This window comes from Rhinolophus sinicus, chromosome 3 (genome assembly GCF_057876585.1).
Source record: "Rhinolophus sinicus isolate RSI-liver-muscle chromosome 3, RSI-T2T, whole genome shotgun sequence".
Taxonomy (NCBI): domain Eukaryota; kingdom Metazoa; phylum Chordata; class Mammalia; order Chiroptera; family Rhinolophidae; genus Rhinolophus; species Rhinolophus sinicus.
The window spans coordinates 135000541-135013881 of NC_142503.1; the positions used below are offsets into that span (position 1 = coordinate 135000541).

General features: G+C 37.6%; 1 long non-coding RNA gene and 1 pseudogene across 1 annotated transcript in view; both read right to left on the bottom strand.

Annotated features, from left to right (window-relative positions):
- Positions 1-13341, bottom strand: part of LOC141570601 (uncharacterized) — a 680999-nt gene that overhangs the window by 205863 nt on the left and 461795 nt on the right. The window lies entirely within an intron of this gene.
- Positions 3195-4466, bottom strand: LOC109444256 (heterogeneous nuclear ribonucleoprotein A1-like; annotated as a pseudogene).

A 13341-nucleotide genomic window follows, 5' to 3' on the forward strand; every position in this document is an offset into this window, starting at 1 on the left:
ATCACCATGATCACCAAACAGTAGAACTTTCTACATGATAATATTTAGTTGGGAACACAAGGTTTCTTTTGACCCTTTAGTTTTAAATAATCAAACTTTTTAGAGTAGCTGCAGAAGTCAGTCAACACATAATTAATAGTAAGAACTATTCAAAAGAAATAATAGCTGCTTTCCTATGATAGTAATTCCTGGAAGAGTTAAAAGCCAGGGAAGTCTAGCTAATAATATTTATATAGTACTTATCTATGTGCATTACCATGTAGCCACTAACACACTTCAGTTTATCTCATTTAACCCTTTCAACAAGTCTATAAGGCAGGTAGTTGTGTTATTCCTATTACAGAGGCTCATACAGGTGAAGAAATTTTCCCAAGTTCAAAATTCTAGCAAAGGAAATACCAGGGATTTTCACCAATCAGTTCTCACTTTAGAGATCAAGGTCTTAGTCATACTAACTAATAAAAATAACAGTTGCCTTGATGTTCTGGATGATGAACTTGCTCATATTATTTGCAAAACTTCTCCATTCCAAAAATATAGAATTTGAAATTAACTTATCCTAGTTCTTGTTTACCTCTCAAATTTTGTTCACATTTTGTATTGAAGTGTTCTGTTCATTTGCAAATGAAGTAGCTTGGTATAAACTGAATCAAGTACAATTTATACTCAACCTTGACTTTCTCGCTTAACCATCATTAATGTATTACTAGAGCTTTCTCCAAATGACCCGATAAAGTGAGGTCATAACGGATTTCCTGTATTTTCTGACAGTGGGAAACCAAAGCACCTTGTGTCCACCATGTGTGGTCCATACTTGGCCTCTGAGTGGACAATGGGAAGTCTGTAAAGAACACACAAAACTTGGTATGAAATAAGTATGTTCCCCTTTAAATATATTCTTTTATCTACTCTGCATGGTGCTGTGTCAAGAATGTCTGAATCATTTCACACCTCGTTTTTGCATATCCTTATTGATCTGACAAAAGTAGATGTGATGTAAGCAATGAAGAAGGAAAAACTTTCTGAGAAAAGCACTTCCGTACTCCACCCCCAACATATCACTAATCATGTTAGCACCTGAACACCTTTCCATCAGGACTGCTGCAGTCTCTATCCAGGGGAGGGAACTGGGTGTTTCTAGAGACTCTCACTGTGAGGTAGAGGCAGCAGCAGAGCTGTGTGCTCAGCTGCCTAATTAGATCATGGGACAGCCCAGGCAAGGAAGGAACAAGGTGTGGGGGGGGGGGGCGGGGAGATCAGGTAATAAGTCTGGAGCAAGGGACCAGGGGGCAGGGGAGTGTTTTATGAAGGTGGCAACGAAGTTGGAGTGGGGGCAGAAACAGAACCCTAGAAATGAAAACCATTTGAATAGCTGAGCACATAAGAACACAGGTCTTCTCTCTATCTCTTGGCATACAGCTAGATGCCTTCCTATGTTCAAAATTGTAAGTTAGAAATACATTCTGGCTCAAACTATATCCTTGCCATGTCAATTCAGAGACTGAGAAACCAAGGAGTTAGATATCTTCTTTACTTAATATGCTATTCCGTATCCTAGAATCAAATATTATCTATGATGGCTATTGATGAAGACTCTCAATATATTCAATCAGTAAACAATATGAGGTCCTTACAGTATATAAAGTTCTAAGGACATGAAGATGATTACAATTTAGCTTTTGTCTTCTAGGTGAGACAGACAAACATATAAATGTTAGTATGCCGTGATTAATGGTACAGTAGATGCTCACACAACAGTAGATGGGATAGGTGCACACTGGGGCTGCTGGACAAGGCTCTTCAGGAGGAAGTGGGTTGTGGAGGATAGAGAAGTATTCTCTGGGAGAAAAGGATTCCATGAGAGAGGGCTCCATTTGTGGAATGACACAGAGAACAGGGTGCACTGGGGTACGAGGTGTAGTTTGGGGCTACAGGGACTAAGGGCATGTGGCCTGGGAAATAGGCTGGTGGGACTGTCCAACCTGAGAAAATCCTTGCATTTGTGCTTTGGTGTGTTAGTTTAGCATCATATTCACCAACTCTCATTGCTTATAATCACGCATAAGAAACACTGAATAAATCTAAACCTTATCTTTTCAATGCCTCAAGTTTTCTCATCTGCAAAATAGGGATATTTTGATTTTCACTCCTACTATCAATACCTAATTCATAATTTTATTATTGCTTGTCTATATTATTGCCATAAGTTTCAGTCGTGCTTCTCTGACTTCAATTTCTCTCTCTTAAAGCACAGCCCTGTCTTTGTTAAAGACAAAGCACAACAAAGAATAATTAAAAATACATTATCATCACTTCAAAGCTACCCATTTCCCAAAGAATGAACTCCAAAATTTCTGAAAAGGCAGTTAAGACTTTCCACCAACTGATTCCAATCTGATTTTATTTTAAATTCCAATACATCCCATACTCTTGCTTTCTTGGACTGTGTGACCTTCCACAATATTTGTTTGATATAGACCCTCCATCTGGGTTATTCTCCTGTCTGCCAACATCTCCTTAGTTAGTTTTCAAGACCCAGCAAAATGACACTTAGGATAGTCAGAAATGATATCTTCAGCTTTGGAGTTCTTAAAACAGCCATCGATCGAAAGTCCTTGTCAGAGCCCTCATTCTGCTGTTGCTAGTTATGAGATTTTAGCAAGATACTAACTTTTCTAAGCCCTAGTTTTCTCACCAATAACATAGGTAAAATATGAGTAATAATACCTACTTCACAGGGTAGTTGAATAATTCAAATGAGAGAAAACATGAAAAACACTTTTATGAACTCTGCAAGCATATGTTAATGTGAGTGACAGCATGGGGTTTTCAAAGGAGAATGAGAAGTAAAAAAAAAAAAAGAAAAAAAAAAAAAGACACCTGCAAGCAGTGTTTAAGTCCCCACTCTGATTATAGACACATCCCCTCATCTGCCTATACTGGGTATGCCATCAAATTGGAGTAACAATATTCTCTACATCATGGAGTCTTGAGATGGTTCCATGAGATAACAGATGTGAGAACAATGGGAAAAGAATATTCTATGACTATACAAATATTAGTTGTCATTTGTTTTTTAAGTCACCATGACCACTCTCTATCCTAAACAGAATTTTTTTTAAAAAAAGACACAGTTATTCAGTGTCATGATCAGACTATTACGTTTAGCAATCGACAGCATGGGTGCAAAAAAAAAAGCAAAAACGAAAAAAACCTACATTAAAACACTTTGTTGGAATGCTTTACACTTTCCACAGAACAGAAACTAAAATAACCTGTTATACAATTAGTCACAAATACAGTCCTCGAGTTTTTTGCCCATACACATGAGTATTGTCTAAAACATGTCTTCTTTGTAGCAGCTAGGCCCTGCCACCACTGTGCTTGGCTGAGTTCACAGATCTCTTGCTACCTGTAGTTTCTCTGTCACTTCTCTGGCTCTCCTCTCCTGCTAAGCTTTGTTTCCTGGCAGTAATTAAAACCTTCTGCCACTGCCATAGCTTCTGCTGCTGCTGAACCCACCATAGCCACCTTGGTTTCGTGGTTTGGCGAAGTATTGACCTCTACCACCATAGGGACCAGAGCTTCTGGCTCCAAAGTTCCCTCCTTTCATGGGTCCAAAATTTAAAGATTGATTGTTGTAATTGCCAAAATTGTTGCAGCTTCCACCACCTCCAAAATTGCTTCCATCATTACCAAGTCCATTATAGCCCTCCCCACTGCCACCTATCCTCCTCCACCACGACTGCCTCCAAAGCCACCTCGACCACTGAAGTGTCCTCCATGACCAAAGTTGTCATTCCCACCAAAGCCACCTCCTCGACACCACCGAAGTTTCCAGAACCTCTTCGACCTCTTTGACTGGATGAAGCACTAGCCATCTCTTGCTTAGATAGGGCTTTCCTTACGTCACAGTTGCGGCCATTCACAGTGTGGTATTTCTGAATGACAATCTTGTCTACAGAGTCATGGTCATCAAAGGTTACAAAAGCAAAGCCTCTCTTCTTGCCACTGCCTCGGTCAGTCATGATTTCAATCGCTTCAATTTTCCCATACTGTTCAAAATCATCTCTTAGGTGATGTTCTTCAGTGTCTTCTTTAATAACACGGACAAAAATCTTTTTCACAGTTAAGTGGGCACCAGGTCTTTGAGAATCTTCTCTTGAGCAGCCCTCTTTGATTCCACAACTCTTCCATCCACCTTGTGTGGCCTTGCCTTCATGGTTGCACCCACCTCCTCCACAGTGGCATAAGGACAAACCCAAAGCCTCTGGAACGCTTGGTGTTTGGGTCTCTCATCACCACACAGTCTGTGAGCATTCCCCATTGCTCAAAATGGCTCCTCAGACTCTCATCGGTTGTTTCAAAGCTCAAACCTCCGATGAAGAACTTCCACAGCTGTTCAGGCTCTTTGGGAGACTCTGACTTAGACATGACGACCACGGGAGGGGAGACTTTAACGATGCTGACTCAGTGGTATCCACTGACAGAAAGAAGAACTGCTTACAAGATGTATAAAATTGTAAAACATTTGAAGGTAAGCAAGCGGAGGTTTTAATCATGTTTTTCCTCCCACAGAATAAGTAAGCAACGCTCATAAGATCAGTGTATTTCTTATCAAAGCAACAATGCTTGCATTTGCGGGGAGAGCAGTCCCAGCTGGGGTAAGGCTGCCTGCGACAATCACAGCATGCCTTCTTTGCCTGTGCACTGTTACCTCCCTGCAGTATGGGGAAAAGACCTGCTTATCTTTTACATGTATTTTAGTCTCAAACATCTGAATCATTAGGGGAAAATTCCTTTGCCCTTACTCATCCTTATCAGTACAGGCCTTCCTCTGATTTTTATAATCACAATTTCCCACGTTGCTATAGTTGCAGCTCTCATCTTCACGCAATGTTCCTCCTCCACTACCTAAGCCTGCGATATACCAGTATTCCCTTTTACATTATAACTTACTGGAAAAATTCAATTTTCACATCTGTCTGGTGGATTTTGACTGATACTCTGCTTCCCTATGTCAGTATTACTGGGGATTCCATGCATGTAAAACTGAACAGCGCAGAATGAAAACCAAATGTTAAACTTAGCTCTAACACAGGAGCTTCTTTTGCTATTGCACAATTGTTTTTGGAAACGATTCCTATCACTCAACACCTTTTTATTTTTGCAAGGACTACGTGAACAATTATTGCTTATGTGGATGCACTTTTGGATCGTTCTTAATTGATTAATGTTATACACTGAATGGACAATTGGTTTTAGTTAGTATTTTTTCACCAAACGTTGCCGATTTCTATACAAAATTTACAAATTAATGACAAGTCTGGCATTGTAGGCTAATCTGAACACCTCTTTTCAACTTGAAAAATAAGAATTATGTAAATGTCGAGAAAAAACAGGAATGTAGTCTTTGCACAGAGCTGGTGTCATTACAACTAACAGCCTTGCAAAAAAGTCTGTTGGTGATTTATGTTGTGAAAGTCATAATAAATATTAGGAGCAATTATTTTGCTCCTTGTGCCCTAACAGAGGGTAAGGAGCCTGAGAACAAGCTTTTGCAATTTGATAAACTTTTGTTGTTTGTTTTTTTTTTAACAAGAAAAATCAGTTGTGTTTGAAAACTTACATAGTTGATTATTATTGTTTATCATTAAAGTTACTTACAAAATACTAGAGCAAGGTTTCTAGCTGACAAAGTCCTCTAAGCATGATATGCTGAATTCTGAACCTTATAGATTTCAAATGCGGGTAAAATCAGGAGAGAGGAATATAAGGAGAAATGAACATTGACTGAGCATCTGCCCTGGGCTGGGCACTAAGCAAAGGGATTCACTCTCATTATATCAGTTCTCTTCTAAACAACCCTGTGAGGTACTTGGTTTTTCACTTTACAGACAAGCACAGTGACACTCAGAATTTTTATTTGTCAGACTGCAAAGCCCAAGCTCCTTCTACTTCACAAAATGAATGAAGCCGATGAATTTTTTCCTACACAAATTTGAATCAAAGAGAATTTTTGCTACAAAAGAAGGTTTGTGCAGTCCTGACAATGTTCTTGGTCTTGATCATATATATGAATATCTTAAAATCTGTGAAATCAAGATCTCTCCAATTAATAACATTGCAATATACAGACATAGCATATTAAGTGAAGCATATTAACCCAGTACCCTGGCTTTTAAAAACATCATTGGAGTAATAATGTCATTTATCCCAAGAAAAATTGGATCCCATTGATCACTAAACGCATGCTGACATTCATAAAGTGAGTATTGAATGAATTCCTATGGTAGAGACAGTGTAGAGAGGATGGTGTTACAAATATGATACGGGCATGGGGGGTAAGAGGGTGAAGGGTGCAAGAGGACAAATCACAAAGAAAACAGGGAAGTTGAACAGGACTCTTTGTTACTTCCGCTAGCTATTTTGCAAATGACGATACTAAGCCCAGGGGTTTGCAGCTAAATCACTTCTCAGACTATGTTGGCTTCAGGACTGGGTTTGGAATTCAGACTCCTATCCTTGGGGAAGAGACAACTGACATTTGATGGTTTTAAATATTCCACCATGTTATGTTAGAAGAGAATTCTGTTTTTTACAGTTGTCTGTGAATTTAAGGCTAGAATAGGATCTTTGGGGTTGGAAGTGATTATGAAGATGATGGTCCTAGGTCAGAGTCAGATTCCTGTGGGCATTGAAAATATGATATGCCTCCTCCGTCTCCTTTTCCTCTTACTAATACTACTACTGCTGTTACTACTACTACTAGTACTATTACTACTGCTACCATGTTTCCCCGAAAGTAAGACCTAGCCAGACAATCAGCTCTAATGCACATTCTGGAGCAAAAATTAACATAAGATCCAGTGTTATGTTATGTTTTGTTATGTTATGTTATGTTATGTTATGTTATACCTGGTCTTATATTATAGTAAAATAAGACCGGGTCTTATATTAATTTTTGTTCCAAAAGACGCATTAGAGCTGAATGTCTGGCTAGGTCTTATTTTCGGGGAAACACGGCACTACTGCTACCACTACTACTTCTTACAGGCAACATACAGTTATTTGGAATTTATAAAGTATTTCTTTAATATCATGTTGTTTGATCTTCAGTATAACCCTGTTTAGTGTTATAGGAGAAGAGGAGAACATCCATGAAATGATGTTTTATACTATTAAAATTTCAAGTTGAGGTCTTTGCTTTTCAATTTTTGATATATTTTTGAGCACTTTAAAATTATGTCACAGTTTTCTTATCTATATCTGTTATCATAAAGAGGCTAATATCTTCCCTATCTGTCTCCAGGGCCATTGAGAAACTCAATTGAGACACTATTGTGAAATGGTCAAGAAATTATAAAGCTTTCTTTTCTTAATATTGTTGGGATGTACTTATTTCACAGATGCTCCCTGGGAAAGGGAGATATGATGCCCATCTTTTCTGTCTTAGAGGGGGTGATATATAGTGATGAGAACAGCGACTGTGGAGTTCGACTGCATCAGATGATTTCTACCTCTGCCAGTTACTTGCAGTGTGCCCTTGAACAAATTACTTAAGCTCTCTGTGTTTTAGTTTCCTCATGTGCAAATTAGAGATCATAGAATTGATGCAAGGATTAAATGTGTTAACATACATAAAATGCTTTGAATAGTGTCTGACACATACTGAGTTCTGTTTATGTGTTAGGTCTTCCAGTTAGCTATCATTGTCACCACTGTGGTCTGACATATTGTAGATGATCAATACATTTTAGGAACACATAAAGAAAGTAATAAACATAGAGCAGGGGGGACAGTATTGTAGTCTACTATGGTAGGAAAGGAACAGAAATCATAGAAACAATTTACCTTACCACCTAATTGATGCTCTAATAAAATGATGGTGATCTTGAGTCATCCAGAAAAGTTACAAATAAGTTCAGAAACCTGTAAGCCATAAAGCTGTAAGATTTTCCTGCATATCATAGACAAAATACTCTTAAGTGTAACTTTCATGTAATTATTACAACAAACCAGTGATATACATCATATATCACTCTAATACAGAGAGAAGAAAACAATACTCAGGGAGGTTCATAGGCCCAAGGCCACTTGGAAATGTGTGAATATAGGAATTCAGATTTTCTGAATTAGATGCATTTTCTCACACTAGACTCTACTCAAAGCTGAGTCTCCACCTCTCAGACAGAGTACTGTGATACCACATCACTAAAATCATTTGTCTTTCTGTTCAGCTGCAGTCTTCTCCTTATTCTCCTAACCAAGCGAAGGAGTGATGGGAGGTGTGAGTAGGGAACAGAAGAAGCGTTCTGTGAGCACTTCATCAGTATAGAACACCTTGAATGGTATCCCATTTACTCCCCCCCCAACTTGTTTGAGGTATAATTGACAAATAAAATTGTACATATTTAAGGTGTACAACATGGTGATTTGATATATTATGAAACGGTTACCACAATCAAGTTAATTAACACACCCATCACCTTACATAGTTAACATTTTTTTTGCATGGTGAGAACATTAAGATTTACTCTCTCAGAGAATTTCAAGTACACAATTCAATATTATTAACTATAACAAGTATGCTGTATATTTGATCCTCAAAAATTGCTCATCTTATAAAACTGAAATGTTGTACCCTTTGACCAACATCTCCCTATTTCCCTCATTCCCCTCCCCCTATAAGCCCCTAGCAACCACCATGCTACTCTCTGTTTCTACTAGTTTGACTCTTTCAGATTCCACATATAAGTGATACTATACAGTATTTGTTTTTCTTTGGCTTATTTCACTTCAGGTTTAACCATGTTATTGCAAATGGTAGGATTTTCTTCTTTTTTATGGATTAGTAATCTCTCTCTCTCATTTTCTTTATCTCATTGACACTTAGGTTGTTTTCATATCTTGGCTATTGTGAATAACATGCAGTGAACATGAATGGAATGGTGACCTTTCTTCAAGATCCTGATTTCTTTTGCATATGTACACAGAAGTAGAATTGCTGGGTCATATGATATTTCTTAAAAAAAAATAAAAATATTGGGGAATAGTGTGTTTTTCCATGACCCATCAGCTCCATGTCAAGTTGTTGTTTTTCAATCTAGTTGTGGGGGGGCGCAGCTCAGCTCCAAGTCAAGTCGCTGTTTTCAATCTAGTTGTGGAGGGCACAGTTCACTGGTCCAAGTGGGACTTGAACCGGTGACCTTGGTATTATAAGCACTGCACTCTAACCACTGAGCCAACCGGCCACCCACCTGTGGCTCAGCGCCAAGCCTAAGCCGTTGTTTCCAGTCTAGTAGTGGAGGGCGCAATTCACTAGCCCATGTGGGAATCAAATTGGCAACCCTGTTGTTAAGAGCTCACGCTCTAACCAACTGAGCCATCCGGCTGCCCAGTAGTTCTATTTTTAATTTTTTGAGGAATCTCCACACTATTTTCCATAGTGGCTGCACCAATTTGCATTCCCACCAACAGTGCACAAGGTTTCCCTATTCTCCACATCCTCGCCAATACTTGTTATCTCTTATCTTGTTGATAATAGACATTCTAACAGGTGTGAGGTGATATCTCATTGTGGTTTTGGTTTGCATTTCCCTGATTATTAGTGATGTTGAGCACTTTTTTGAATACCATTTGTCCATGTGTGTGTCATCTTTGGAAAAATGTCTATTCAGGTCCTCTGCCCATTTTTAAATGGGATTATTTATGTGTGGGTTTGTTATTTTCTTGTTTGTTCTGCTATCGAGTTGTGTGAGTTCTTTATATATTGTGGATATTAACCCATTATCAGATATATCATTTACAAATACTTTATCCCATCCCACAGGTTGCCTTTTCATTTAGTTGATGGTTTCCACTGCTGTGCAGATGTTTTTTGTTTGGTATATTCCCACTAGTTTATTTTTGCTTTTGTTGCCTGTGCTTTTGGTGTCATATCCAAAAAAAGAAAGAAAAAAAAAAGAACCATTGCCAAGACCAATGTCAAGAAGCTTTTCCTGGAGATTTATGGTTTCAGATCTTATGTTTAAGTCTTTAATCCATTTCAAGTTAATTTTTGTGTGTGGTGTAAGATAGGGGACTGATTTCATTCTTTTCCATGGATATCCAGTTTTCCCAGCACCATTTACTGAGGAGACTATCATTTCCCCATTGTGTATTATTGACTCCCTTGTCAAATATTGGTTGACCATATATGTGTAGGTTTATTTCTGGGCTATTGATGCTGTTCCTTTGGTCTATGTGTCTATTTTTATTCTAGTACCATACTGTTTTGATCACTATAAATTTGTAGTATAGTTTGCAACCAGGAAGTGTAATGAGTCCAGCTTTATTCTTTGTTTTCAGGAGTGCTTTGAACTATTCTGAGTCTTCCGTGGTTCCATGTGAATTTTAGGACTATTTTTTTCTATTTCTGTGAAAAATGTCATTGCAATTTTCATAGGTATTGCATTGAATCTTAGACAGCTTGTTCAATATTAACAATTTAAGAATATTAATTCTTCCAAGCTTTGAAAATGAGATATATTTCCATTTATTTATGTTTTCTTCAATTTTTTCATCAATGTCTTATAGGTTTCAATGTACAGATCTTTCATCTCCTCAGTTAAATTTAAACGTTTTATTGTTTTGATACAATTGTAAGTGGGGTTTTTAAAATTTCTTTTTCAGATACTTTGTTGTTAGTGTATAGACGCCCAACTGTTTTTTATCTGTTGATTTTGCATCCTGCAACTTTACTGAATTCCTTCATTAGTTCCAACAGTTTTCTTTGTGAAGTCTTCAAGGTTTGACTTTTTACCAGAATACTGTAGATCCGGTAAATCAGCTATGGTTGGGTGAGTTAGCCAAGACTATACAGCTAGAAGACGGATGAGAAGAAACTATATCACAATGTGACTCTAAAGCCAGGTTCTTTTCACCTCTTAGGGAGATTGCCTCATGCAGCGTACCCCTACTGTGCGAGCTGCCATGAGCTCTGGGAGCAACAGGCTTGTACTTACAGAATGGCCCTCAGAGAAAATTCCTGATTACTCAGGGATTACTGATCTTTTAGCCAAACAGACTGTCTTTGCCAGGATAGTGTCAGACGTCGCATTTTATGCCTTAGTTTAGCATTTCTCAAAATGTGGAATAGAGCTATAAATTTCTCTTATTAAAATTCTAATCATTGTATATTTATTTTTAATGTTTTCAAAAAATATAATTAGTTGTTATAACAGGAGAAATAAATTGTCTTCAATAAAGAAGTCACTGAGTAAAATATTTATTCGTTATTGAAAAGAAAACCTTATATAAATAAAAATACAGGTGGTGTGTGGATGTGGCAAAAAAGCCACAGAAAGAAATCACAGGTTATCAAAACGTTAGAAACCAAATAATGATATAGTAATATACATGCTTAAGACATTGAATAACTAGTTCTAATGGCGGGTGTAATATCGATTGCAATTTTGCAGCAGTGACGAGCATAAATGCTACTTTGAGAGCTCTGCAGTAACTGTCATAGGATAGGAAAATATCTGTGCTTTCTTTTGGTGCCAAACTCACAGGTACTGCTAATACCAATGTGCTTTATTTTCTGCATTCATAACTAAAAGAACATACATTTCAGTTAGAAGTTAGTGAAATTTAGATACCATTTTTCCCCTTTAAATGCTGTTTGGGAGTACTTAAACATGCTTTTTCCCCTTTAGATGAGAACCTCTGGTCAGGTGTCCAAATCCCACTAGCTGCAAGAAATTAACAGCTGTGTTACCTTAGCAAGTGACTCTACGCCCTTAAAGGGTGAAGATAATAATGGGACTTTACGAAGTTTATGGGTTTGTAGTGGTAAGATTACACACATAAAGTAGTTTACACATGCTTGGCACAATGTAGGAACTCGCTAAATGTTATAAACTTGCTCCTAGTGTTCCAGTGAGAGTGGGGTGGGGGAGCGATCATTCAGCCAGCAGGGGCTGCATTCTAGCACAGTCCAAGTATCAGAGACCTATTCAGTTCCTTACTTTCCCCCAAGGGGCTCAAATGAAAGAATTCCATTTTTCTGGAGGAAATTCATGATCTTACTAAATGGGCTTGTTTTGTTTAAGTTTGCATTTTATGACTAAGAAAAAACTGATTCCATTGAAGCATGCATGTAGAAGAGTAGATGAAAACATGGATATTAAACACCCTTAGTGATTTTAGGGTACATGATAATGGGAAAAGATATATTCAGTGTCTGAAGAAGAAGTAAGCATTAAAAGTGATGACATTAAAAAGGGAAACAGAGTTTACCAAGGCATTTTGTGAGTAGAAAAGGTATCAGAATTTTCTCTTTCTAATGCACTCTGCTGTGCTATTGTATAGGTTGGATCTACTCTGTGAAATAGTTTCCTATTATTGGTTAGAGAGATACAAACTCCCTCATGATCTGCTCCACTTTAATGCTTTTAACGTGAGTGAGTTTAATATTAAAAATGAAAAATGTGCAGGCAGATTTTACCTAATGGGAATTTGTCCACTTTGCTTCTTGGTAAAAACCCCGCATCAGGAATGAGAATTGGGAAGGGTTGAGATAAAAGAGTTTGAAAATAGTTATTGATGAGTTGTAATACTTAATGTTAAGTAGAAACCATGAAAGATCATTCCCAGCTCACCTGAATGGGAAGTGAACAGTGCACATTGCTCTTGTAATGGGGCTGCTATGCAAGTCTTTGGAGAGGATGATATATGTGAAGAGAAGTCCATGGAGAGGACATTATGATATCAAGACAATGACAAAACAGATTTCAATTCAAATCTATAGAGACTATATTACAATGTCAAGGCAATGGCAACATGTAAGTCTAGAGAGACCATTTTACAATGTCAAGACAATGGTAAAACAATGTCGCTGAAAGATTATTGAGACCACATTGCCATGTTAAATTACAGTGTCAAAACATTATCGTTGCAAGTCTTTAGAGATCATGTACCTCTGTTAAGATAATAGCAAAACAATGGAACTTGAAATAGCAAACAATAGAACAAAGGAATTTTACGTAAGTCCCTGTTACTATCAAAAGAAGATGATAAAAATGTAGAGGCAAGTCAAAAGGTTGTTAAAGAAACATAAACAATGACAAGCTTAAGACTGCAATACATCCAGTGAGCATTCAACTTTTATTCTTGCTTTCAAGAGAGTAAAATCTGAACTTCAGAACTAAGGTTGCCAGCAAGTTTAGCTAAAGGCTGAGAAATAGTTAGGGATGAGTGACTGAGATACTAGATCCCTATAAGCAGTTGATTTATGGAATTAGAATCTCACTCCTCTTCCCTAAATAGCTTGTTTATTGTTTTAGTTATTCAGGTGAG